Source organism: Lithobates pipiens, unplaced genomic scaffold (genome assembly GCF_037356315.1).
Source record: "Lithobates pipiens isolate NorthernLeopardFrog02 unplaced genomic scaffold, aLitPip1_a1.2 Scaffold_30, whole genome shotgun sequence".
Taxonomy (NCBI): domain Eukaryota; kingdom Metazoa; phylum Chordata; class Amphibia; order Anura; family Ranidae; genus Lithobates; species Lithobates pipiens.
This window is the reverse complement of record NW_027507791.1, coordinates 183,233,038-183,252,583: the sequence shown is the minus strand read 5'-3', so window position 1 is coordinate 183,252,583 and position 19,546 is coordinate 183,233,038. Positions and strand designations below refer to the sequence as shown.

Genomic DNA, 19,546 nt, shown 5'->3' with positions numbered 1-19,546 from the left:
TAAGTAGAGCGCAAGATTGCCTATGGCCACATCACCCTGAATGCGCTCGATCTCGTCTGATCTCGGATGCTAAGCAGGGTCGCGCCTGGTTAGTACCTAGATGGGAGACCGCCTGGGAATACCAGGTGCTGTAGGCTTTTTTCCCATTATGTTGTTGGCTTTGGCGACCTGCTGTATTTTTCCTCTCGATTGCCCGAGGTGACCACCTTGGCTTTTGTCAAGAGAGTTGTAAGTAGGGTGCAAGATCGCCTACGGCCACATCACCCTGAATGCGCTCGATCTCGTCTGATCTCGAATGCTAAGCAGGGTCGGGCCTGGTTAGTACCTGGATGGGAGACCACCTGGGAATACCAGGTGCCGTAGGCATTTTTCCATTATGTTGTTGGCTTTGGCGACCTGCTGTATTTTTCCTCTTGATAGCCCGAGGTGACCACCTTGGCTTTTGTCAAGAGAGTTGTAAGTAGGGTACTAGATCGCCTACGGCCACATCACCCTGAATGCGCACGATCTCGTCTGATCTCGGATGCTAAGCAGGGTCGTGCCTGGTTAGTACCTGAATGGGAGACCGCCTGGGAATACCAGGTGCCGTAGGCTTTTTTCCATTATGTTGTTGGCTTTGGCGACCTGCTGTATTTTTCCTCTCGATTGCCCGAGGTGACCACCTTGGCTTTTGTCAAGAGAGTTGTAAGTAGGGTGCAAGATCGCCTACGGCCACATCACCCTGAATGCGCTCGATTTCGTCTGATCTCGGATGCTAAGCAGGGTCGGGCCTGGTTAGTACCTGGATCGGAGACCGCCTGGAAATACCAGGTGCCGTAGGCTTTTTTCCATTATGTTGTTGGCTTTCGCGACCTGCTGTATTTTTCCTCTCGATTGCCCGAGGTGACCACCTTGGCTTTTGTCAAGAGAGTTGTAAGTAGGGTGCAAGATAGCCTACGGCCACATCACCCTGAATGCGCTCGATCTCGTCTGATCTCGCATGCTAAGCAGGGTCGGGCCAGGTTAGTACCTGGATGGGAGACCGCCTGGGAATACCAGGTGCCGTAGGCTTTTTTCCATTATGTTGTTGGCTTTGGCGACCTGCGGTATTTTTCCTCTCGATTGCCCGAGGTGACCACCTTGGCTTTTGTCAAGAGAGTTGTGTAAGTAGGGTGCAAGATCGCCTACGGCCACATCACCCTGAATGCGCTCGATCTCGTCTGATCTCAGATGCTAAGCAGGGTCGGGCCTGGTTAGTACCTGGATGGGAGACCGCCTGGGAATACCAGGTGCCGTAGGCTTTTTTCCATTATGTTGTTGGCTTTGGCGACCTGCTGTATTTTTCCTCTCGATTGCCCGAGGTGACCACCTTGGCTTTTGTCAAGAGAGTTGTAAGTAGGGTGCAAGATCGCCTACGGCCACATCACCCTGAATGCGCTCGATCTCGTCTGATCTCGGATGCTAAGCAGGGTCGGGCCTGGTTAGTACCTGGATGGGAGACCGCCCGGGAATGCCAGGTGCCGTAGGCTTTTTTCCATTATGATGTTGGCTTTGGCGACCTGCTGTATTTTTCCTCTCGATTTCCCGAGGTGACCACCTTGGCTTTTGTCAAGAGAGTTGTATGTAGGGTGCCAGATCGCCTACGGCCACATCACCCTGGATGCGCTCGATCTCGTCTGATCTCGGATGCTAAGCAGGGTCGGACCTGGTTAGTACCTGGATGGGAGACCGCCTGGGAATACCAGGTGCCGTAGGCTTTTTTCCATTATGTTGTTGGCTTTGGCGACCTGCGGTATTTTTCCTCTCGATTGCCCGAGGTGACCACCTTGGCTTTTGTCAAGAGAGTTGTGTAAGTAGGGTGCAAGATCGCCTACGGCCACATCACCCTGAATGCGCTCGATCTCGTCTGATCTCGGATGCTAAGCAGGGTCGGGCCTGGTTAGTACCTGGATGGGAGACCGCCTGGGAATACCAGGTGCCGTAGGCTTTTTTCCATTATGTTGTTGGCTTTGGCGACCTGCTGTATTTTTCCTCTCGATTGCCCGAGGTGACCACCTTGGCTTTTGTCAAGAGAGTTGTAAGTAGGGTGCAAGATTGCCTGCAGCCACATCACCCTGAATATGCTCGATCTCGTCTGATCTCGGATGCTAAGCAGGGTCGGGCCTGGTTAGTACCTGGATGGGAGACCGCCTGGGAATACCAGGTGCCGTAGGCCTTTTTCCATTATGTTGTTGGCTTTGGCGACCTGCTGTATTTTTCCTCTCGATTGCCCGAGGTGACCACCTTGGCTTTTGTCAAGAGAGTTGTAAGTAGGGTGCAATATCGCCTACGGCCACATCACCCTGAATGCGCTCGATCTCGTCTGATCTCGGATGCTAAGCAGGGTCGGGCCTGGTTAGTACCTGGATGGGAGACCGCCTGGGAATACCAGGTGCCGTAGGCTTTTTTCCATTATGTTGTTGGCTTTGGCGACCTGCTGTATTTTTCCTCTCCATTGCCCGAGGTGACCACCTTGGCTTTTGTCAAGAGAGTTGTAAGTAGAGTGCAAGATTGCCTATGGCCACATCACCCTGAATGCGCTCGATCTCGTCTGATCTCGGATGCTAAGCAGGGTCGCGCCTGGTTAGTACCTAGATGGGAGACCGCCTGGGAATACCAGGTGCTGTAGGCTTTTTTCCCATTATGTTGTTGGCTTTGGCGACCTGCTGTATTTTTCCTCTCGATTGCCCGAGGTGACCACCTTGGCTTTTGTCAAGAGAGTTGTAAGTAGGGTGCAAGATCGCCTACGGCCACATCACCCTGAATGCGCTCGATCTCGTCTGATCTCGGATGCTAAGCAGGGTCGGGCCTGGTTAGTACCTGAATGGGAGACCGCCTGGGAATACCAGGTGCCGTAGGCTTTTTTCCATAATGTTGTTGGCTTTGGCGACCTGCTGTATTTTTCCTCTCGATTGCCCGAAGTGACCACCTTGGCTTTTGTCAAGAGAGTTGTAAGTAGGGTGCAAGATCGCCTACGGCCACATCACCCTGAATGCGCTCGATTTCGTCTGATCTCGGATGCTAAGCAGGGTCGGGCCTGGTTAGTACCTGGATGGGAGACCGCCTGGAAATACCAGGTGCCGTAGGCTTTTTTCCATTATGTTGTTGGCTTTGGCGACCTGCTGTATTTTTCCTCTCGATTGCCCGAGGTGACCACCTTGGCTTTTGTCAAGAGAGTTGTAAGTAGGGTGCAAGATAGCCTACGGCCACATCACCCTGAATGCGCTCGATCTCGTCTGATCTCGGATGCTAAGCAGGGTCGGGCCAGGTTAGTACCTGGATGGGAGACCGCCTGGGAATACCAGGTGCCGTAGGCTTTTTTCCATTATGTTGTTGGCTTTGGCGACCTGCTGTATTTTTCCTCTCGATTGCCCGAGGTGACCACCTTGGCTTTTGTCAAGAGAGTTGTGTAAGTAGGGTGCAAGATCGCCTACGGCCACATCACCCTGAATGCGCTCGATCTCGTCTGATCTCGGATGCTAAGCAGGGTCGGGCCTGGTTAGTACCTGGATGGGAGACCGCCTGGGAATACCAGGTGCCGTAGGCTTTTTTCCATTATGTTGTTGGCTTTGGCGACCTGCTGTATTTTTCCTCTCGATTGCCCGAGGTGACCACCTTGGCTTTTGTCTAGAGAGTTGTAAGTAGGGTGCAAGATCGCCTACGGCAACATCATCCTGAATGTGCTCGATCTCGTCTGATCTCAGATGCTAATCAGGGTCGCGCCTGGTTAGTACCCGGATGGGAGACTGCCTGGGAATACCAGGTGCCGTAGGCTTTTTTGCATTATGTTGTTGGCTTTGGCGACCTGCTGTATTTTTCCTCTCGATTGCCCGAGGTGACCACCTTGGCTTTTGTCAAGAGAGTTGTAAGTAGGGTGCAAGATCGCCTACGGCCACATCACCCTGAATGCGCTCGATCTCGTCTGATCTCGGATGCTAAGCAGGGTCGGGCCTGGTTAGTACCTGGATGGGAGACCGCCCGGGAATGCCAGGTGCCGTAGGCTTTTTTCCATTATGATGTTGGCTTTGGCGACCTGCTGTATTTTTCCTCTCGATTTCCCGAGGTGACCACCTTGGCTTTTGTCAAGAGAGTTGTATGTAGGGTGCCAGATCGCCTACGGCCACATCACCCTGGATGCGCTCGATCTCGTCTGATCTCGGATGCTAAGCAGGGTCGGACCTGGTTAGTACCTGGATGGGAGACCGCCTGGGAATACCAGGTGCCGTAGGCTTTTTTCCATTATGTTGTTGGCTTTGGCGACCTGCTGTATTTTTCCTCTCGTTTGCCCGAGGTGACCACCTTGGCTTTTGTCAAGAGAGTTGTAAGTAGGGTGCAAGATTGCCTACGACCACATCACCCTGAATGCGCTCGATCTCGTCTGATCTCGGATGCTAAGCAGGGTCGGGCCTGGTTAGTACCTGGATGGGAGACCGCCTGGGAATACCAGGTGCCGTAGGCTTTTTTCCATTATGTTGTTGGCTTTGGCGACCTGCTGTATTTTTCCTCTCCATTGCCCGAGGTGACCACCTTGGCTTTTGTCAAGAGAGTTGTAAGTAGAGTGCAAGATTGCCTATGGCCACATCACCCTGAATGCGCTCGATCTCGTCTGATCTCGGATGCTAAGCAGGGTCGCGCCTGGTTAGTACCTAGATGGGAGACCGCCTGGGAATACCAGGTGCTGTAGGCTTTTTTCCCATTATGTTGTTGGCTTTGGCGACCTGCTGTATTTTTCCTCTCGATTGCCCGAGGTGACCACCTTGGCTTTTGTCTAGAGAGTTGTAAGTAGGGTGCAAGATCGCCTACGGCAACATCATCCTGAATGTGCTCGATCTCGTCTGATCTCAGATGCTAATCAGGGTCGCGCCTGGTTAGTACCCGGATGGGAGACTGCCTGGGAATACCAGGTGCCGTAGGCTTTTTTGCATTATGTTGTTGGTTTTGGCGACCTGCTGTATTTTTCCTCTCGATTGCCCGAGGTGACCACCTTGGCTTTTGTCAAGAGAGTTGTAAGTAGGGTGCAAGATCGCCTACGGCCACATCACCCTGAATGCGCTCGATCTCGTCTGATCTCGGATGCTAAGCAGGGTCGGGCCTGGTTAGTACCTGGATGGGAGACCGCCCGGGAATGCCAGGTGCCGTAGGCTTTTTTCCATTATGATGTTGGCTTTGGCGACCTGCTGTATTTTTCCTCTCGATTTCCCGAGGTGACCACCTTGGCTTTTGTCAAGAGAGTTGTATGTAGGGTGCCAGATCGCCTACGGCCACATCACCCTGGATGCGCTCGATCTCGTCTGATCTCGGATGCTAAGCAGGGTCGGACCTGGTTAGTACCTGGATGGGAGACCGCCTGGGAATACCAGGTGCCGTAGGCTTTTTTCCATTATGTTGTTGGCTTTGGCGACCTGCTGTATTTTTCCTCTCGTTTGCCCGAGGTGACCACCTTGGCTTTTGTCAAGAGAGTTGTAAGTAGGGTGCAAGATTGCCTGCAGCCACATCACCCTGAATATGCTCGATCTCGTCTGATCTCGGATGCTAAGCAGGGTCGGGCCTGGTTAGTACCTGGATGGGAGACCGCCTGGGAATACCAGGTGCCGTAGGCTTTTTTCCATTATGTTGTTGGCTTTGGCGACCTGCTGTATTTTTCCTCTCCATTGCCCGAGGTGACCACCTTGGCTTTTGTCAAGAGAGTTGTAAGTAGAGTGCAAGATTGCCTATGGCCACATCACCCTGAATGCGCTCGATCTTGTCTGATCTCGGATGCTAAGCAGGGTCGCGCCTGGTTAGTACCTAGATGGGAGACCGCCTGGGAATACCAGGTGCTGTAGGCTTTTTTCCCATTATGTTGTTGGCTTTGGCGACCTGCTGTATTTTTCCTCTCGATTGCCCGAGGTGACCACCTTGGCTTTTGTCAAGAGAGTTGTAAGTAGGGTGCAAGATTGCCTACGGCCACATCACCCTGAATGCGCTCGATCTCGTCTGATCTCGGATGCTAAGCAGGGTCGGGCCTGGTTAGTACCTGGATGGGAGACCACCTGGGAATACCAGGTGCCGTAGGCATTTTTCCATTATGTTGTTGGCTTTGGCGACCTGCTGTATTTTTCCTCTTGATAGCCCGAGGTGACCACCTTGTCTTTTGTCAAGAGAGTTGTAAGTAGGGTACTAGATCGCCTACGGCCACATCACCCTGAATGCGCACGATCTCGTCTGATCTCGGATGCTAAGCAGGGTCGGGCCTGGTTAGTACCTGAATGGGAGACCGCCTGGGAATACCAGGTGCCGTAGGCTTTTTTCCATTATGTTGTTGGCTTTGGCGACCTGCTGTATTTTTCCTCTCGATTGCCCGAGGTGACCACCTTGGCTTTTGTCAAGAGAGTTGTAAGTAGGGTGCAAGATTGCCTACGGCCACATTACCCTGAATGCGCTCGATTTCGTCTGATCTCGGATGCTAAGCAGGGTCGGGCCTGGTTAGTACCTGGATGGGAGACCGCCTGGAAATACCAGGTGCCGTAGGCTTTTTTCCATTATGTTGTTGGCTTTGGCGACCTGCTGTATTTTTCCTCTCGATTGCCCGAGGTGACCACCTTGGCTTTTGTCAAGAGAGTTGTAAGTAGGGTGCAAGATAGCCTACAGCCACATCACCCTGAATGCGCTCGATCTCGTCTGATCTCGGATGCTAAGCAGGGTCGGGCCAGGTTAGTACCTGGATGGGAGACCGCCTGGGAATACCAGGTGCCGTAGGCTTTTTTCCATTATGTTGTTGGCTTTGGCGACCTGCTGTATTTTTCCTCTCGATTGCCCGAGGTGACCACCTTGGCTTTTGTCAAGAGAGTTGTGTAAGTAGGGTGCAAGATCGCCTACGGCCACATCACCCTGAATGCGCTCGATCTCGTCTGATCTCGGATGCTAAGCAGGGTCGGGCCTGGTTAGTACCTGGATGGGAGACCGCCTGGGAATACCAGGTGCCGTAGGCTTTTTTCCATTATGTTGTTGGCTTTGGCGACCTGCTGTATTTTTCCTCTCGATTGCCCGAGGTGACCACCTTGGCTTTTGTCTAGAGAGTTGTAAGTAGGGTGCAAGATCGCCTACGGCAACATCATCCTGAATGTGCTCGATCTCGTCTGATCTCAGATGCTAATCAGGGTCGCGCCTGGTTAGTACCCGGATGGGAGACCGCCTGGGAATACCAGGTGCCATAGGCTTTTTTCCATTATGTTGTTGGCTTTGGCGACCTGCTGTATTTTTCCTCTCGATTGCCCGAGGTGACCACCTTGGCTTTTGTCAAGAGAGTTGTAAGTAGGGTGCAAGATCGCCTACGGCCACATCACCCTGAATGCGCTCGATCTCGTCTGATCTCGGATGCTAAGCAGGGTCGGGCCTGGTTAGTACCTGGATGGGAGACCGCCCGGGAATGCCAGGTGCCGTAGGCTTTTTTCCATTATGATGTTGGCTTTGGCGACCTGCTGTATTTTTCCTCTCGATTTCCCGCGGTGACCACCTTGGCTTTTGTCAAGAGAGTTGTATGTAGGGTGCCAGATCGCCTACGGCCACATCACCCTAGATGCGCTCGATCTCGTCTGATCTCGGATGCTAAGCAGGGTCGGACCTGGTTAGTACCTGGATGGGAGACCGCCTGGGAATACCAGGTGCCGTAGGCTTTTTTCCATTATGTTGTTGGCTTTGGCGACCTGCTGTATTTTTCCTCTCGATTTCCCGAGGTGACCACCTTGGCTTTTGTCAAGAGAGTTGTAAGTAGGGTGCAATATCGCCTACGGCCACATCACCCTGAATGCGCTCGATCTCGTCTGATCTCGGATGCTAAGCAGGGTCGGGCCTGGTTAGTACCTGGATGGGAGACCGCCTGGCAACACCAGGTGCCGTAGGCTTTTTTCTATTATGTTGTTGGCTTTGGCGACCTGCTGTATTTTTCCTCTCGATTGCCCGAGGTGACCACCTTGGCTTTTGTCAAGAGAGTTGTAAGTAGAGTGCAAGATTGCCTATGGCCACATCACCCTGAATGCGCTCGATCTCGTCTGATCTCGGATGCTAAGCAGGGTCGCGCCTGGTTAGTACCTAGATGGTAGACCGCCTGGGAATACCAGGTGCTGTAGGCTTTTTTCCCATTATGTTGTTGGCTTTGGCGACCTGCTGTATTTTTCCTCTCGATTGCCCGAGGTGACCACCTTGGCTTTTGTCAAGAGAGTTGTAAGTAGGGTGCAAGATCGCCTATGGCCACATCACCCTGAATGCGCTCGATCTCGTCTGATCTCGGATGCTAAGCAGGGTCGGGCCTGGTTAGTACCTGGATGGGAGACCACCTGGGAATACCAGGTGCCGTAGGCATTTTTCCATTATGTTGTTGGCTTTGGCGACCTGCTGTATTTTTCCTCTTGATAGCCCGAGGTGACCACCTTGGCTTTTGTCAAGAGAGTTGTAAGTAGGGTACTAGATCGCCTACGGCCACATCACCCTGAATGCGCACGATCTCGTCTGATCTCGGATGCTAAGCAGGGTCGGGCCTGGTTAGTACCTGAATGGGAGACCGCCTGGGAATACCAGGTGCCGTAGGCTTTTTTCCATTATGTTGTTGGCTTTGGCGACCTGCTGTATTTTTCATCTCGATTGCCCGAGGTGACCACCTTGGCTTTTGTCAAGAGAGTTGTAAGTAGGGTGCAAGATCGCCTACGGCCACATCACCCTGAATGCGCTCGATTTCGTCTGATCTCGGATGCTAAGCAGGGTCGGGCCTGGTTAGTACCTGGATGGGAGACCGCCTGGAAATACCAGGTGCCGTAGGCTTTTTTCCATTATGTTGTTGGCTTTGGCGACCTGCTGTATTTTTCCTCTCGATTGCCCGAGGTGACCACCTTGGCTTTTGTCTAGAGAGTTGTAAGTAGGGTGCAAGATCGCCTACGGCAACATCATCCTGAATGTGCTCGATCTCGTCTGATCTCAGATGCTAATCAGGGTCGCGCCTGGTTAGTACCCGGATGGGAGACTGCCTGGGAATACCAGGTGCCGTAGGCTTTTTTGCATTATGTTGTTGGCTTTGGCGACCTGCTGTATTTTTCCTCTCGATTGCCCGAGGTGACCACCTTGGCTTTTGTCAAGAGAGTTGTAAGTAGGGTGCAAGATCGCCTACGGCCACATCACCCTGAATGCGCTCGATCTCGTCTGATCTCGGATGCTAAGCAGGGTCGGGCCTGGTTAGTACCTGGATGGGAGACCGCCCGGGAATGCCAGGTGCCGTAGGCTTTTTTCCATTATGATGTTGGCTTTGGCGACCTGCTGTATTTTTCCTCTCGATTTCCCGAGGTGACCACCTTGGCTTTTGTCAAGAGAGTTGTATGTAGGGTGCCAGATCGCCTACGGCCACATCACCCTGGATGCGCTCGATCTCGTCTGATCTCGGATGCTAAGCAGGGTCGGACCTGGTTAGTACCTGGATGGGAGACCGCCTGGGAATACCAGGTGCCGTAGGCTTTTTTCCATTATGTTGTTGGCTTTGGCGACCTGCTGTATTTTTCCTCTCGTTTGCCCGAGGTGACCACCTTGGCTTTTGTCAAGAGAGTTGTAAGTAGGGTGCAAGATTGCCTGCAGCCACATCACCCTGAATATGCTCGATCTCGTCTGATCTCGGATGCTAAGCAGGGTCGGGCCTGGTTAGTACCTGGATGGGAGACCACCTGGGAATACCAGGTGCCGTAGGCATTTTTCCATTATGTTGTTGGCTTTGGCGACCTGCTGTATTTTTCCTCTTGATAGCCCGAGGTGACCACCTTGGCTTTTGTCAAGAGAGTTGTAAGTAGGGTACTAGATCGCCTACGGCCACATCACCCTGAATGCGCACGATCTCGTCTGATCTCGGATGCTAAGCAGGGTCGGGCCTGGTTAGTACCTGAATGGGAGACCGCCTGGGAATACCAGGTGCCGTAGGCTTTTTTCCATTATGTTGTTGGCTTTGGCGACCTGCTGTATTTTTCCTCTCGATTGCCCGAGGTGACCACCTTGGCTTTTGTCAAGAGAGTTGTAAGTAGGGTGCAAGATTGCCTACGGCCACATCACCCTGAATGCGCTCGATTTCGTCTGATCTCGGATGCTAAGCAGGGTCGGGCCTGGTTAGTACCTGGATGGGAGACCGCCTGGAAATACCAGGTGCCGTAGGCTTTTTTCCATTATGTTGTTGGCTTTGGCGACCTGCTGTATTTTTCCTCTCGATTGCCCGAGGTGACCACCTTGGCTTTTGTCAAGAGAGTTGTAAGTAGGGTGCAAGATTGCCTGCAGCCACATCACCCTGAATATGCTCGATCTCGTCTGATCTCGGATGCTAAGCAGGGTCGGGCCTGGTTAGTACCTGGATGGGAGACCACCTGGGAATACCAGGTGCCGTAGGCATTTTTCCATTATGTTGTTGGCTTTGGCGACCTGCTGTATTTTTCCTCTTGATAGCCCGAGGTGACCACCTTGGCTTTTGTCAAGAGAGTTGTAAGTAGGGTACTAGATCGCCTACGGCCACATCACCCTGAATGCGCACGATCTCGTCTGATCTCGGATGCTAAGCAGGGTCGGGCCTGGTTAGTACCTGAATGGGAGACCGCCTGGGAATACCAGGTGCCGTAGGCTTTTTTCCATTATGTTGTTGGCTTTGGCGACCTGCTGTATTTTTCCTCTCGATTGCCCGAGGTGACCACCTTGGCTTTTGTCAAGAGAGTTGTAAGTAGGGTGCAAGATTGCCTACGGCCACATCACCCTGAATGCGCTCGATTTCGTCTGATCTCGGATGCTAAGCAGGGTCGGGCCTGGTTAGTACCTGGATGGGAGACCGCCTGGAAATACCAGGTGCCGTAGGCTTTTTTCCATTATGTTGTTGGCTTTGGCGACCTGCTGTATTTTTCCTCTCGATTGCCCGAGGTGACCACCTTGGCTTTTGTCAAGAGAGTTGTAAGTAGGGTGCAAGATAGCCTACAGCCACATCACCCTGAATGCGCTCGATCTCGTCTGATCTCGGATGCTAAGCAGGGTCGGGCCAGGTTAGTACCTGGATGGGAGACCGCTTGGGAATACCAGGTGCCGTAGGCTTTTTTCCATTATGTTGTTGGCTTTGGCGACCTGCTGTATTTTTCCTCTCGATTGTCCGAGGTGACCACCTTGGCTTTTGTCAAGAGAGTTGTGTAAGTAGGGTGCAAGATCGCCTACGGCCACATCACCCTGAATGCGCTCGATCTCGTCTGATCTCGGATGCTAAGCAGGGTCGTGCCTGGTTAGTACCTGGATGGGAGACCGCCTGGGAATACCAGGTGCCGTAGGCTTTTTTCCATTATGTTGTTGGCTTTGGTGACCTGCTGTATTTTTCCTCTCGATTGCCCGAGGTGACCACCTTGGCTTTTGTCTAGAGAGTTGTAAGTAGGGTGCAAGATCGCCTACGGCAACATCATCCTGAATGTGCTCGATCTCGTCTGATCTCAGATGCTAATCAGGGTCGCGCCTGGTTAGTACCCGGATGGGAGACCGCCTGGGAATACCAGGTGCCATAGGCTTTTTTCCATTATGTTGTTGGCTTTGGCGACCTGCTGTATTTTTCCTCTCGATTGCCCGAGGTGACCACCTTGGCTTTTGTCAAGAGAGTTGTAAGTAGGGTGCAAGATCGCCTACGGCCACATCACCCTGAATGCGCTCGATCTCGTCTGATCTCGGATGCTAAGCAGGGTCGGGCCTGGTTAGTACCTGGATGGGAGACCGCCCGGGAATGCCAGGTGCCGTAGGCTTTTTTCCATTATGATGTTGGCTTTGGCGACCTGCTGTATTTTTCCTCTCGATTTCCCGCGGTGACCACCTTAGCTTTTGTCAAGAGAGTTGTAAGTAGGGTGCAAGGTCGCCTACGGCCACATCACCCTGAATGCGCTCGATCTCGTCTGATCTCGGATGCTAAGCAGGGTCGGGCCTGGTCAGTACCTGGATGGGAGACCGCCTGGAAATACCAGGTGCCGTAGGCTTTTTTCCATTATGTTGTTGGCTTTGGCGACCTGCTGTATTTTTCCTCTCGATTGCCCGAGGTGACCACCTTGGCTTTTGTCAAGAGAGTTGTAAGTAGGGTGCAAGATCGCCTATGGCCACATCACCCTGAATGCGCTCGATCTCGGATGCTAAGCAGGGTCGGGCCTGGTTAGTATCTGGAAGGGAGACCGCCTGGGAATACCAGGTGCCATAGGCTTTTTTCCATTATGTTGTTGGCTTTGGCGACCTGCTGTATTTTTCCTCTCGATTGCCCGAGGTGACCACCTTGGCTTTTGTCAAGAGAGTTGTAAGTAGGATGCAAGATCGCCTATGGCCACATCACCCTGAATGCGCTCGATCTCGTCTGATCTCGGATGCTAAGCAGGGTCGGGCCTGGTCAGTACCTGGATGGGAGACCGCCTGGAAATACCAGGTGCCGTAGGCTTTTTTCCATTATGTTGTTGGCTTTGGCGACCTGCTGTATTTTTCCTCTCGATTGCCCGAGGTGACCACCTTGGCTTTTGTCAAGAGAGTTGTAAGTAGGGTGCAAGATCGCCTATGGCCACATCACCCTGAATGCGCTCGATCTCGGATGCTAAGCAGGGTCGGGCCTGGTTAGTATCTGGAAGGGAGACCGCCTGGGAATACCAGGTGCCGTAGGCTTTTTTCCATTATGTTGTTGGCTTTGGCGACCTGCTGTATTTTTCCTCTCGATTGCCCGAGGTGACCACCTTGGCTTTTGTCAAGAGAGTTGTAAGTAGGGTGCAAGATCGCCTATGGCCACATCATCCTGAATGCGCTCGATCTCGTCTGATCTCGGATGCTAAGCAGGGTCGCGCCTGGTTAGTACCTAGATGGGAGACCGCCTGGGAATACCAGGTGCTGTAGGCTTTTTTCCCATTATGTCGTTGGCTTTGGCGACCTGCTATATTTTTCCTCTCGATTGCCCGAGGTTTTTAAATGGCAAAAGAAAATAGAAGAACCAGCCATAAATTCTAATAATAGTTCTCCAGTAAAAGAAGAAACTAGAATTAAAATAAATAATGAAGTTCCCATCCCTCCCACCCAAATGAGACAATATACTCCTAACAAACAGTATGGGTGGAATGGCAACCAAAAAAATTGGAAAAAACCTTTTTGGAAGAAGAGAGGTTATAATAATAATCCTAATGGGAGAACATTCAGACCGCCATACCATACCAGAAGATCTCCATCCTCCCCAAGAAGAGATCGGGATGATATGAATAAAAGGCATCAATATGAAGATCAAAGGAGAAGAGATGATGAATGGAGATATACACAACATCATGATAGAAGAGGAAGGTCTCCCTATAATCAATATCAAGAATATAATAGACGAAGAGAAATATCACCACAAAGAGATTATTATACAGTACCAGTTCGGAATAGGTTTGAACAACTCAGAGAACATGATGATCAAAGACAATATGGTAACACAAGAACCCCAGTACGCGGACGTCATGAATCACGAAGGCAAAAATATGAGAAAACTCCGTATCATTTTTTAGACCAACGTCGGTGGGATCCCCCTCGATATCACGACCAAAAAATATCACCATGGAAAATCGACAGACGCTCCCCGGAGCACAGGGAAAACAAAAGTCCCAGAAAAGCGGATCACCAAAGGAACAAAAACAAAGAGGACCCACAAAGGAGCAAAACACCCAGAAGATCACCAGAAAAAGTAGAGAGACGAAATGGAAGAAACGAAAAACGAGACGAGGTCGCCGAGCAGGAGTCAAAGAACAAAAGAAAAAGAGAAAGATAGGTGAAGGCATAATTAATCTAAGCGAAGCCACACTGACAAAAGAAGAATTAAAAGTACTAGATAAAGGGTTAAAATTTGCTCCAAAAAGAAATTTAAATAAATTTAGCATATATGTAGACATCAACAAGTTCATAAGAAGCATGAATATAAAAAAATATATGCTAAGTGACCCTGGAATAGGTAGAGGAGTCAAACTCCCTGATCAAAACGGTATATTATATACAAATTTGCGGAATAAATCCCTCTTCAATCCACCAGGGACGAATGATGCTCAGATCCAAGTTTTTAAAAAAATGGTTTTAAAAGACTTACATGAACTGAAGACGAAGAAGATCTATGACCCTATTGATATTAAAAAAGGTATTTGGCAACTCGAAGCTAGAAAAGATATTGTCATAAGACAAGCCGATAAAGGTGGAGCTATCGTTATACAGTCAAAAAAAGATTATAACGAAGAACTAAACAAACAATTAGGAGATGAAGCCACCTATTTGAAATTATACAATAATCCTACCTCACAATATAAGAAAGATTTAACGAAAATTATACAAAAAGGATTTGACAAAGGACTGATAAACAAAAATGAAGCCAAATACTTGGTGCCCAATACTTGCAAGGTACCTATTATATACACAGTCCCCAAGATACACAAAAGTGAGACTAATCCTCCTGGTAGACCCATTGTGAACGGAATCAATTCCGTTTGTGCAAGACTTGGGGAATATATTGACTTTTTCCTGCAACCCACAGTAAGAGAAACTAAATCCTTTTTAAGGGACACTAAACATTTGATCCAATTATTAAATACTATCAAATTAGAGGACGGTCCCATTTATTTAGTTACAGCCGACGTGACTTCCTTATATACAATAATTAATCACGAAGAGGCAATACAGGCTACCAAATGGGGCCTAAAAAATTTTAGTGTTCTAAAATGTAAACAGAGAAAATTCATTGCTGAATGTCTAAGGTTTTGCCTGGAGTCAAATTATTTCTGGTTCGCTAACCATTACTACAAACAAATCTGCGGAATCACAATGGGAGCAAAATATGCACCTAGCGTAGCCAATTTGTATATGGCCCAGTGGGAGGAAGAAAGTGTCTATAATGATTTACCAAAACAGGTAAAACTGTACAAAAGATTTATAGATGACCTCATTCTAATCTGGTCAGGGGATAGAGAAAGTCTAAACGATTTTTGTTTCAATCTTAATATGAACCAAAAAAATATTAAATTGGTATGGAGTATTAATGAGGAAAAAGCAACCTTTCTTCATCTAGTGATTGAAAAAAAATGGAAATTCACTGAATACCCGCACCCATTTCAAAACAGTGGATAGAAATAGCTATCTTTCTATAGATAGCTGTCATCACCGAAGATGGCTGGACAATATTCCCAGGGGTCAGCTGATCAGATTGAAACGTAATTGCTCCAATAAATCAATATTTTTGGAGCAAGCTAATTTAATCGGTGACAGGTTCATACAAAAGGGTTACCATAGAGATTTTATTAGGGATCAAATAGAAAGCGTAGCATTACTAGATAGAGAGATACTTATACAGGATAGTACAAAGAATTCTGAGAAACAAGACAGGGTGCCCATCATTATGGACTTCAATATCCAACATAAACAAATAGAAAAAATAATAAAGAAACACTGGGAGATTATTAGAACTGATCGCCATCTTGCCAATATCTTACCTGAAGTTCCTAAATTTGTTTACAGAAAGTCACCAACCTTGAGAGATAATCTGGCAAAAAATGTTCCTGACCCTCCGAAGAAACCTTTTTCTTTTTTTGAGGGAAAAGGTTTTTATCCTTGCAAGAGATGTTATGCCTGTAGACATATTAGTGAAAAAACCAAAAAGAAGTCATTTAGATCTACAGTAACAGAAAAAGAATACATAATTGAAGATTGTATTACCTGTTATACGGAAGGGGTTGTTTATTTATTAGCATGTCCTTGCAAGATCCAATATGTAGGAAGAACAAAAAGAAAATTATTGAAAAGATTGAGGGAACATATTCAAAACATAAAGAAAGGTTTTGATAAACATAGCCTATCTAAACATTATACTAAGTTCCATAATAAAGACCCCACGTCACTAAAAATCTGCGGTATCCAAAAATTTGTACCCCATTGGAGAGGTGATAATAAGGTGATTAAAATCAGCCAAGCTGAGTCGAGATGGATACATGAACTTCGTACCCTTACACCACTAGGACACAATGTTGAATTTGATCTCAATTGTTTTATTTCTAATTTTTAACCTATTTTTATCCAGTAATTTTTATAGAGAATTTTATATATATTTTAGAAAAAATTATATTTTATTGGTTTTAAGATTTTTTATATGATATATATTGGCGCTTATATCCACTGGTACTGTATGGATTTTATGTTATTTTAGTTTCTGATAATTATGGTGATCTTCCAACCCTTATGAAATTTTATGGTGATTTTTTATGTACATATTTGTCTATTTATATTTTGGAGATATAGACATGTCATAGAGATACTCCCTCTCACATAGTTTGCTTTAATAGAGAGGATTATTGATTATACTCAATGATACAATTAGTACAATCTCTTCCTCTGTTTATACAATATGTCTTTCTCCCTTTAGTGCCTTTTGGTTTTTGGTTTCAAGCTAAACAATTTAAAGAGCAATTTTACATTCAACCACTAGATGTCGCTCTTCCTATAAATCCGTATATATTACGGTTTAATTTTATATTTAATTTATTTTAAGTTATATATTCCTTTTAAATAGTGATCCACTTATATGGTTTTAGTAGTTTCACTATAAATATTTGTGGAATACATGGAATACTGATGCTATAGCCACTGTATGTTAAGTCCGCAATAGCGCTGCCGCCCTGAGTTAATATGGCGACGGCGCTCGTTGCATATAAATACCTATGACACCTACTTCCTATCACCCTTTGAAAAAGTTACGTTCTGTAACGCAACGCGTCAGGGAAGGAATCTGGTGTCGGACCGATCACTTCCGGTTTACGGCCGAAACCGGAAGTCCGCGTCTGCTGCACACTCTGCTGTATTTGCTATATGTAAGTGTGGATTTTACCTTTTATTATAATAAAATAGCGAAGTTACTACACATGAAAGCCCTCTGTGTTTTTCCACTCTATATGGCTTGGATATCCTGGAGCTATTGGGAGGGCATATAATATATAGCCTCACAGTGAAATACAAACAGCGGTGGAGCAGTGTGAATGAACAAGAAGCCAGCAGTTATCCCTTTACACAGTGCCTATTTTCCAGATATTGGAGGTGAGAGGCTGGGGGAAACAGGTGGTGCACCCATTAAGCACTGAAGTTTGCAGTGATTTGCCACTCTTGGGAATCGATTTTTCACATTTTTTGCATGAACTTTATTTATATATTTTGCAATTTCATCAGTCATCAGTGCACTTTATTTATGGACTATCACGTGTGTATAATGATTGTTTAAATAATCACTATATTTGTTTTTCCACGTATTTTCACCTTATAGATTTTCTATACTTATTTTGATACTTATACGCTTGTTTATATTTGGACTATCTATGTAGATTATTTAAGTATTTGATTAATTTTTTCACGTACTTTCATTCACTAATTGTTGCACATTTATTGTTTGCACGCGTAATTTGATTTGGATTTTTTATATGGATCTATTTCTCATTGTACTTATGTTACACTCAGTGGATATTATTTGATTTACATCTATTTTGGGATTATTATCCACTTATAGGTTTAGCACTTTTAGGTAGCGCCGCATTCTTATTAATTTATATACTCAATTTTTGGTGCAGAGATCACTTTTTTTATGCTGGCTGCTTCCTATATACATTTATTTTATATATTTTCCTATGACATATTAGGTGGAGCGCACTAGTTTTCCCTTTACACATTTGATTGCCCGAGGTGACCACCTTGGCTTTTGTCAAGAGAGTTGGAAGTAGGGTGCAAGATCGCCTACGGCCACATCACCCTGAATGCGCTCGATCTCGTCTGATCTCGGATGCTAAGCAGGGTTGGGCCTGGTTAGTACCTGGATGGGAGACCGCCTGGGAATACCAGGTGCCGTAGGCTTTTTTCCATTATGTTGTTGGCTTTGGCGACCTGCTGTATTTTTCCTCTCGTTTGCCCGAAGTGACCACCTTGGCTTTTGTCAAGAGAGTTGTAAGTAGGGTGCAAGGTCGCCTACGGTCACATCACCCTGAATGCGCTCGATCTCGTCTGATCTCGGATGCTAAGCAGGGTCGGGCCTGGTTAGTACCTGGATGGGAGACCGCCTGGGAATACCAGGTGCCATAGGCTTTTTTCCATTATGTTGTTGGCTTTGGCGACCTGCTGTATTTTTCCTCTCTATTGCCCGAGGTGACCACCTTGGCTTTTGTCAAGAGAGTTGTAAGTAGGGTGCAAGATCGCCTACGGCCACATCACCCTGAATGCGCTCGATCTCGTCTGATCTCGGATGCTAAGCAGGGTCGGGTGTGGTTAGTACCTGGATGGGAGACCGCCTGGGAATACCAGGTGCCGTAGGCTTTTTTCCATTATGTTGTTGGCGTTGGCGACCTGCTGTATTTTTCCTCTCTATTGCCCGAGGTGACCACCTTGGCTTTTGTCAAGAGAGTTGTAAGTAGGGTGCAAGATCGCCTAGGGCCACATCACCCTGAATGCGCACGATCTCATCTGATCTCGGATGCTAAGCAGGGTCGGGCCTGGTTAGTACCTGGATGGGAGACCGCCTGGGAATACCAGGTGCCGTAGGCTTTTTTCCATTATGTTGTTGGCTTTGGCGACCTGCTGTATTTTTCCTCTCGATTGCCAGAGGTGACCACCTTGGCTTTTGTCAAGAGAGTTGTAAGTAGGGTGCAAGATCGCCTATGGCCACATCACCCTAAATGCGCTTGATCTCGTCTGCTCTCGGATGCTAAGCAGGGTCGGGCCTGGTTAGTACCTGGATGGGAGACCGCCTGAGAATACCAGGTGCCGTAGGCTTTTTTCCATTATGTTGTTGGCTTTGGCGACCTGCTGTATTTTTCCTCTCGATTGCCCGAGGTGACCACCTTGGCTTTTGTCAAGAGAGTTGAAAGTAGGGTGCAAGATCGCCTACGGCCACATCACCCTGATTGCGCTCGATCTTGTCTGATCTCGGATGCTAAGCAGGGTCGGGGCTGGTTAGTACCTGGATGGGAGACCGCCCGGGAATGCCATGTGCCGTAGGCTTTTTTCCATTATGATGTTGGCTTTGGCGACCTGCTGTATTTTTCCTCTCGATTTCCCGAGGTGACCACCTTGGCTTTTGTCAAGAGAGTTGTATGTACGGTGCCAGATTGCCTACGGCCACATCACCCTGGATGCGCTCGATCTCGTCTGATCTCGGATGCTAAGCAGGGTCGGACCTGGTTAGTACCTGGATGGGAGACCGCCTGGGAATACCAGGTGCCGTAGGCTTTTTTCCATTATGTTGTTGGCTTTGGCGACCTGCTGTATTTTTCCTCTCGTTTGCCCGAGGTGACCACCTTGGCTTTTGTCAAGAGAGTTGTAAGTAGGGTGCAAGAATGCCTACGGCCACATCACCCTGAATGCGCTCGATCTCGTCTGATCTCGGATGCTAAACAGGGTCGGGCCTGGTTAGTACCTGGATGGGAGACCGCCTGGGAATACCAGGTGCCGTAGGCTTTTTTCCATTATGTTGTTGGCTTTGGCGACCTGCTGTATTTTTCCTCTCGAT

General features: G+C 48.2%; 54 non-coding genes and 11 pseudogenes across 54 annotated transcripts; all 65 read left to right on the top strand.

Moving 5' to 3' along the window:
* The first annotated feature begins 18 nt into the window (after nucleotides 1-18).
* Nucleotides 19-137, top strand: LOC143952392 (5S ribosomal RNA). Its single transcript, XR_013267573.1, has one exon. It is a non-coding gene; the product is annotated as a 5S ribosomal RNA (ribosomal RNA).
* A 110-nt stretch (nucleotides 138-247) lies between these two features.
* Nucleotides 248-366, top strand: LOC143950985 (5S ribosomal RNA). The gene has a single exon (XR_013266300.1). It is a non-coding gene; the product is annotated as a 5S ribosomal RNA (ribosomal RNA).
* Nucleotides 367-475: 109 nt separating this feature from the next.
* Nucleotides 476-594, top strand: LOC143952184 (5S ribosomal RNA). Its single transcript, XR_013267385.1, has one exon. It is a non-coding gene; the product is annotated as a 5S ribosomal RNA (ribosomal RNA).
* A 109-nt stretch (nucleotides 595-703) lies between these two features.
* LOC143945327 (5S ribosomal RNA) lies at nucleotides 704-822 on the top strand (annotated as a pseudogene).
* A 109-nt stretch (nucleotides 823-931) lies between these two features.
* On the top strand, nucleotides 932-1,050 carry LOC143948656 (5S ribosomal RNA). The gene has a single exon (XR_013265416.1). It is a non-coding gene; the product is annotated as a 5S ribosomal RNA (ribosomal RNA).
* Nucleotides 1,051-1,161: 111 nt separating this feature from the next.
* Nucleotides 1,162-1,280, top strand: LOC143951447 (5S ribosomal RNA). The gene has a single exon (XR_013266719.1). It is a non-coding gene; the product is annotated as a 5S ribosomal RNA (ribosomal RNA).
* Nucleotides 1,281-1,389: 109 nt separating this feature from the next.
* On the top strand, nucleotides 1,390-1,508 carry LOC143950659 (5S ribosomal RNA). The gene has a single exon (XR_013266006.1). It is a non-coding gene; the product is annotated as a 5S ribosomal RNA (ribosomal RNA).
* Nucleotides 1,509-1,617: 109 nt separating this feature from the next.
* Nucleotides 1,618-1,736, top strand: LOC143950144 (5S ribosomal RNA). The gene has a single exon (XR_013265574.1). It is a non-coding gene; the product is annotated as a 5S ribosomal RNA (ribosomal RNA).
* A 111-nt stretch (nucleotides 1,737-1,847) lies between these two features.
* LOC143952728 (5S ribosomal RNA) lies at nucleotides 1,848-1,966 on the top strand. Its single transcript, XR_013267877.1, has one exon. It is a non-coding gene; the product is annotated as a 5S ribosomal RNA (ribosomal RNA).
* A 109-nt stretch (nucleotides 1,967-2,075) lies between these two features.
* LOC143954194 (5S ribosomal RNA) lies at nucleotides 2,076-2,194 on the top strand. The gene has a single exon (XR_013269208.1). It is a non-coding gene; the product is annotated as a 5S ribosomal RNA (ribosomal RNA).
* A 109-nt stretch (nucleotides 2,195-2,303) lies between these two features.
* On the top strand, nucleotides 2,304-2,422 carry LOC143952716 (5S ribosomal RNA). The gene has a single exon (XR_013267866.1). It is a non-coding gene; the product is annotated as a 5S ribosomal RNA (ribosomal RNA).
* Nucleotides 2,423-2,531: 109 nt separating this feature from the next.
* On the top strand, nucleotides 2,532-2,650 carry LOC143952391 (5S ribosomal RNA). The gene has a single exon (XR_013267572.1). It is a non-coding gene; the product is annotated as a 5S ribosomal RNA (ribosomal RNA).
* A 110-nt stretch (nucleotides 2,651-2,760) lies between these two features.
* On the top strand, nucleotides 2,761-2,879 carry LOC143947673 (5S ribosomal RNA). Its single transcript, XR_013265326.1, has one exon. It is a non-coding gene; the product is annotated as a 5S ribosomal RNA (ribosomal RNA).
* Nucleotides 2,880-2,988: 109 nt separating this feature from the next.
* On the top strand, nucleotides 2,989-3,107 carry LOC143953010 (5S ribosomal RNA). Its single transcript, XR_013268131.1, has one exon. It is a non-coding gene; the product is annotated as a 5S ribosomal RNA (ribosomal RNA).
* Nucleotides 3,108-3,216: 109 nt separating this feature from the next.
* LOC143950776 (5S ribosomal RNA) lies at nucleotides 3,217-3,335 on the top strand. Its single transcript, XR_013266111.1, has one exon. It is a non-coding gene; the product is annotated as a 5S ribosomal RNA (ribosomal RNA).
* Nucleotides 3,336-3,446: 111 nt separating this feature from the next.
* LOC143952704 (5S ribosomal RNA) lies at nucleotides 3,447-3,565 on the top strand. The gene has a single exon (XR_013267855.1). It is a non-coding gene; the product is annotated as a 5S ribosomal RNA (ribosomal RNA).
* A 109-nt stretch (nucleotides 3,566-3,674) lies between these two features.
* On the top strand, nucleotides 3,675-3,793 carry LOC143947906 (5S ribosomal RNA; annotated as a pseudogene).
* A 109-nt stretch (nucleotides 3,794-3,902) lies between these two features.
* Nucleotides 3,903-4,021, top strand: LOC143950658 (5S ribosomal RNA). Its single transcript, XR_013266005.1, has one exon. It is a non-coding gene; the product is annotated as a 5S ribosomal RNA (ribosomal RNA).
* A 109-nt stretch (nucleotides 4,022-4,130) lies between these two features.
* On the top strand, nucleotides 4,131-4,249 carry LOC143950143 (5S ribosomal RNA). Its single transcript, XR_013265573.1, has one exon. It is a non-coding gene; the product is annotated as a 5S ribosomal RNA (ribosomal RNA).
* Nucleotides 4,250-4,358: 109 nt separating this feature from the next.
* LOC143950844 (5S ribosomal RNA) lies at nucleotides 4,359-4,477 on the top strand. The gene has a single exon (XR_013266173.1). It is a non-coding gene; the product is annotated as a 5S ribosomal RNA (ribosomal RNA).
* Nucleotides 4,478-4,586: 109 nt separating this feature from the next.
* Nucleotides 4,587-4,705, top strand: LOC143952390 (5S ribosomal RNA). Its single transcript, XR_013267571.1, has one exon. It is a non-coding gene; the product is annotated as a 5S ribosomal RNA (ribosomal RNA).
* Nucleotides 4,706-4,815: 110 nt separating this feature from the next.
* LOC143947905 (5S ribosomal RNA) lies at nucleotides 4,816-4,934 on the top strand (annotated as a pseudogene).
* Nucleotides 4,935-5,043: 109 nt separating this feature from the next.
* LOC143950657 (5S ribosomal RNA) lies at nucleotides 5,044-5,162 on the top strand. Its single transcript, XR_013266004.1, has one exon. It is a non-coding gene; the product is annotated as a 5S ribosomal RNA (ribosomal RNA).
* A 109-nt stretch (nucleotides 5,163-5,271) lies between these two features.
* LOC143950142 (5S ribosomal RNA) lies at nucleotides 5,272-5,390 on the top strand. Its single transcript, XR_013265572.1, has one exon. It is a non-coding gene; the product is annotated as a 5S ribosomal RNA (ribosomal RNA).
* Nucleotides 5,391-5,499: 109 nt separating this feature from the next.
* Nucleotides 5,500-5,618, top strand: LOC143954538 (5S ribosomal RNA). Its single transcript, XR_013269520.1, has one exon. It is a non-coding gene; the product is annotated as a 5S ribosomal RNA (ribosomal RNA).
* Nucleotides 5,619-5,727: 109 nt separating this feature from the next.
* Nucleotides 5,728-5,846, top strand: LOC143955013 (5S ribosomal RNA; annotated as a pseudogene).
* A 110-nt stretch (nucleotides 5,847-5,956) lies between these two features.
* Nucleotides 5,957-6,075, top strand: LOC143943516 (5S ribosomal RNA). Its single transcript, XR_013264942.1, has one exon. It is a non-coding gene; the product is annotated as a 5S ribosomal RNA (ribosomal RNA).
* A 109-nt stretch (nucleotides 6,076-6,184) lies between these two features.
* On the top strand, nucleotides 6,185-6,303 carry LOC143951029 (5S ribosomal RNA). Its single transcript, XR_013266340.1, has one exon. It is a non-coding gene; the product is annotated as a 5S ribosomal RNA (ribosomal RNA).
* Nucleotides 6,304-6,412: 109 nt separating this feature from the next.
* Nucleotides 6,413-6,531, top strand: LOC143954729 (5S ribosomal RNA). Its single transcript, XR_013269690.1, has one exon. It is a non-coding gene; the product is annotated as a 5S ribosomal RNA (ribosomal RNA).
* A 109-nt stretch (nucleotides 6,532-6,640) lies between these two features.
* LOC143951050 (5S ribosomal RNA) lies at nucleotides 6,641-6,759 on the top strand. The gene has a single exon (XR_013266358.1). It is a non-coding gene; the product is annotated as a 5S ribosomal RNA (ribosomal RNA).
* Nucleotides 6,760-6,870: 111 nt separating this feature from the next.
* On the top strand, nucleotides 6,871-6,989 carry LOC143952692 (5S ribosomal RNA). Its single transcript, XR_013267844.1, has one exon. It is a non-coding gene; the product is annotated as a 5S ribosomal RNA (ribosomal RNA).
* A 109-nt stretch (nucleotides 6,990-7,098) lies between these two features.
* On the top strand, nucleotides 7,099-7,217 carry LOC143948099 (5S ribosomal RNA; annotated as a pseudogene).
* A 109-nt stretch (nucleotides 7,218-7,326) lies between these two features.
* LOC143950656 (5S ribosomal RNA) lies at nucleotides 7,327-7,445 on the top strand. The gene has a single exon (XR_013266003.1). It is a non-coding gene; the product is annotated as a 5S ribosomal RNA (ribosomal RNA).
* A 109-nt stretch (nucleotides 7,446-7,554) lies between these two features.
* On the top strand, nucleotides 7,555-7,673 carry LOC143952481 (5S ribosomal RNA). The gene has a single exon (XR_013267654.1). It is a non-coding gene; the product is annotated as a 5S ribosomal RNA (ribosomal RNA).
* Nucleotides 7,674-7,782: 109 nt separating this feature from the next.
* LOC143953070 (5S ribosomal RNA) lies at nucleotides 7,783-7,901 on the top strand. Its single transcript, XR_013268186.1, has one exon. It is a non-coding gene; the product is annotated as a 5S ribosomal RNA (ribosomal RNA).
* A 109-nt stretch (nucleotides 7,902-8,010) lies between these two features.
* Nucleotides 8,011-8,129, top strand: LOC143954390 (5S ribosomal RNA). Its single transcript, XR_013269386.1, has one exon. It is a non-coding gene; the product is annotated as a 5S ribosomal RNA (ribosomal RNA).
* Nucleotides 8,130-8,239: 110 nt separating this feature from the next.
* On the top strand, nucleotides 8,240-8,358 carry LOC143948522 (5S ribosomal RNA). Its single transcript, XR_013265404.1, has one exon. It is a non-coding gene; the product is annotated as a 5S ribosomal RNA (ribosomal RNA).
* A 109-nt stretch (nucleotides 8,359-8,467) lies between these two features.
* On the top strand, nucleotides 8,468-8,586 carry LOC143951028 (5S ribosomal RNA). Its single transcript, XR_013266339.1, has one exon. It is a non-coding gene; the product is annotated as a 5S ribosomal RNA (ribosomal RNA).
* Nucleotides 8,587-8,695: 109 nt separating this feature from the next.
* LOC143953008 (5S ribosomal RNA) lies at nucleotides 8,696-8,814 on the top strand. Its single transcript, XR_013268130.1, has one exon. It is a non-coding gene; the product is annotated as a 5S ribosomal RNA (ribosomal RNA).
* Nucleotides 8,815-8,923: 109 nt separating this feature from the next.
* On the top strand, nucleotides 8,924-9,042 carry LOC143947904 (5S ribosomal RNA; annotated as a pseudogene).
* A 109-nt stretch (nucleotides 9,043-9,151) lies between these two features.
* On the top strand, nucleotides 9,152-9,270 carry LOC143950655 (5S ribosomal RNA). The gene has a single exon (XR_013266002.1). It is a non-coding gene; the product is annotated as a 5S ribosomal RNA (ribosomal RNA).
* A 109-nt stretch (nucleotides 9,271-9,379) lies between these two features.
* LOC143950140 (5S ribosomal RNA) lies at nucleotides 9,380-9,498 on the top strand. The gene has a single exon (XR_013265570.1). It is a non-coding gene; the product is annotated as a 5S ribosomal RNA (ribosomal RNA).
* Nucleotides 9,499-9,607: 109 nt separating this feature from the next.
* On the top strand, nucleotides 9,608-9,726 carry LOC143954795 (5S ribosomal RNA). Its single transcript, XR_013269750.1, has one exon. It is a non-coding gene; the product is annotated as a 5S ribosomal RNA (ribosomal RNA).
* A 109-nt stretch (nucleotides 9,727-9,835) lies between these two features.
* On the top strand, nucleotides 9,836-9,954 carry LOC143951027 (5S ribosomal RNA). Its single transcript, XR_013266338.1, has one exon. It is a non-coding gene; the product is annotated as a 5S ribosomal RNA (ribosomal RNA).
* A 109-nt stretch (nucleotides 9,955-10,063) lies between these two features.
* LOC143953007 (5S ribosomal RNA) lies at nucleotides 10,064-10,182 on the top strand. The gene has a single exon (XR_013268129.1). It is a non-coding gene; the product is annotated as a 5S ribosomal RNA (ribosomal RNA).
* A 109-nt stretch (nucleotides 10,183-10,291) lies between these two features.
* On the top strand, nucleotides 10,292-10,410 carry LOC143954793 (5S ribosomal RNA). Its single transcript, XR_013269749.1, has one exon. It is a non-coding gene; the product is annotated as a 5S ribosomal RNA (ribosomal RNA).
* Nucleotides 10,411-10,519: 109 nt separating this feature from the next.
* Nucleotides 10,520-10,638, top strand: LOC143951026 (5S ribosomal RNA). The gene has a single exon (XR_013266337.1). It is a non-coding gene; the product is annotated as a 5S ribosomal RNA (ribosomal RNA).
* A 109-nt stretch (nucleotides 10,639-10,747) lies between these two features.
* Nucleotides 10,748-10,866, top strand: LOC143953006 (5S ribosomal RNA). Its single transcript, XR_013268128.1, has one exon. It is a non-coding gene; the product is annotated as a 5S ribosomal RNA (ribosomal RNA).
* A 109-nt stretch (nucleotides 10,867-10,975) lies between these two features.
* Nucleotides 10,976-11,094, top strand: LOC143951683 (5S ribosomal RNA). Its single transcript, XR_013266932.1, has one exon. It is a non-coding gene; the product is annotated as a 5S ribosomal RNA (ribosomal RNA).
* Nucleotides 11,095-11,205: 111 nt separating this feature from the next.
* Nucleotides 11,206-11,324, top strand: LOC143947427 (5S ribosomal RNA). Its single transcript, XR_013265302.1, has one exon. It is a non-coding gene; the product is annotated as a 5S ribosomal RNA (ribosomal RNA).
* Nucleotides 11,325-11,433: 109 nt separating this feature from the next.
* On the top strand, nucleotides 11,434-11,552 carry LOC143948098 (5S ribosomal RNA; annotated as a pseudogene).
* Nucleotides 11,553-11,661: 109 nt separating this feature from the next.
* LOC143950654 (5S ribosomal RNA) lies at nucleotides 11,662-11,780 on the top strand. Its single transcript, XR_013266001.1, has one exon. It is a non-coding gene; the product is annotated as a 5S ribosomal RNA (ribosomal RNA).
* A 109-nt stretch (nucleotides 11,781-11,889) lies between these two features.
* On the top strand, nucleotides 11,890-12,008 carry LOC143952370 (5S ribosomal RNA). The gene has a single exon (XR_013267553.1). It is a non-coding gene; the product is annotated as a 5S ribosomal RNA (ribosomal RNA).
* A 109-nt stretch (nucleotides 12,009-12,117) lies between these two features.
* Nucleotides 12,118-12,226, top strand: LOC143948580 (5S ribosomal RNA; annotated as a pseudogene).
* A 109-nt stretch (nucleotides 12,227-12,335) lies between these two features.
* Nucleotides 12,336-12,454, top strand: LOC143953392 (5S ribosomal RNA). Its single transcript, XR_013268479.1, has one exon. It is a non-coding gene; the product is annotated as a 5S ribosomal RNA (ribosomal RNA).
* A 109-nt stretch (nucleotides 12,455-12,563) lies between these two features.
* Nucleotides 12,564-12,672, top strand: LOC143948563 (5S ribosomal RNA; annotated as a pseudogene).
* A 109-nt stretch (nucleotides 12,673-12,781) lies between these two features.
* LOC143953854 (5S ribosomal RNA) lies at nucleotides 12,782-12,900 on the top strand. The gene has a single exon (XR_013268898.1). It is a non-coding gene; the product is annotated as a 5S ribosomal RNA (ribosomal RNA).
* A 4,879-nt stretch (nucleotides 12,901-17,779) lies between these two features.
* LOC143948748 (5S ribosomal RNA) lies at nucleotides 17,780-17,898 on the top strand. Its single transcript, XR_013265424.1, has one exon. It is a non-coding gene; the product is annotated as a 5S ribosomal RNA (ribosomal RNA).
* A 109-nt stretch (nucleotides 17,899-18,007) lies between these two features.
* Nucleotides 18,008-18,126, top strand: LOC143951784 (5S ribosomal RNA). Its single transcript, XR_013267023.1, has one exon. It is a non-coding gene; the product is annotated as a 5S ribosomal RNA (ribosomal RNA).
* Nucleotides 18,127-18,235: 109 nt separating this feature from the next.
* Nucleotides 18,236-18,354, top strand: LOC143954115 (5S ribosomal RNA). The gene has a single exon (XR_013269135.1). It is a non-coding gene; the product is annotated as a 5S ribosomal RNA (ribosomal RNA).
* A 109-nt stretch (nucleotides 18,355-18,463) lies between these two features.
* LOC143951369 (5S ribosomal RNA) lies at nucleotides 18,464-18,582 on the top strand. Its single transcript, XR_013266648.1, has one exon. It is a non-coding gene; the product is annotated as a 5S ribosomal RNA (ribosomal RNA).
* Nucleotides 18,583-18,691: 109 nt separating this feature from the next.
* Nucleotides 18,692-18,810, top strand: LOC143945824 (5S ribosomal RNA; annotated as a pseudogene).
* A 109-nt stretch (nucleotides 18,811-18,919) lies between these two features.
* Nucleotides 18,920-19,038, top strand: LOC143947718 (5S ribosomal RNA; annotated as a pseudogene).
* A 109-nt stretch (nucleotides 19,039-19,147) lies between these two features.
* Nucleotides 19,148-19,266, top strand: LOC143950139 (5S ribosomal RNA). Its single transcript, XR_013265569.1, has one exon. It is a non-coding gene; the product is annotated as a 5S ribosomal RNA (ribosomal RNA).
* A 109-nt stretch (nucleotides 19,267-19,375) lies between these two features.
* On the top strand, nucleotides 19,376-19,494 carry LOC143946680 (5S ribosomal RNA). Its single transcript, XR_013265233.1, has one exon. It is a non-coding gene; the product is annotated as a 5S ribosomal RNA (ribosomal RNA).
* The last annotated feature ends 52 nt before the right edge of the window (nucleotides 19,495-19,546 follow it).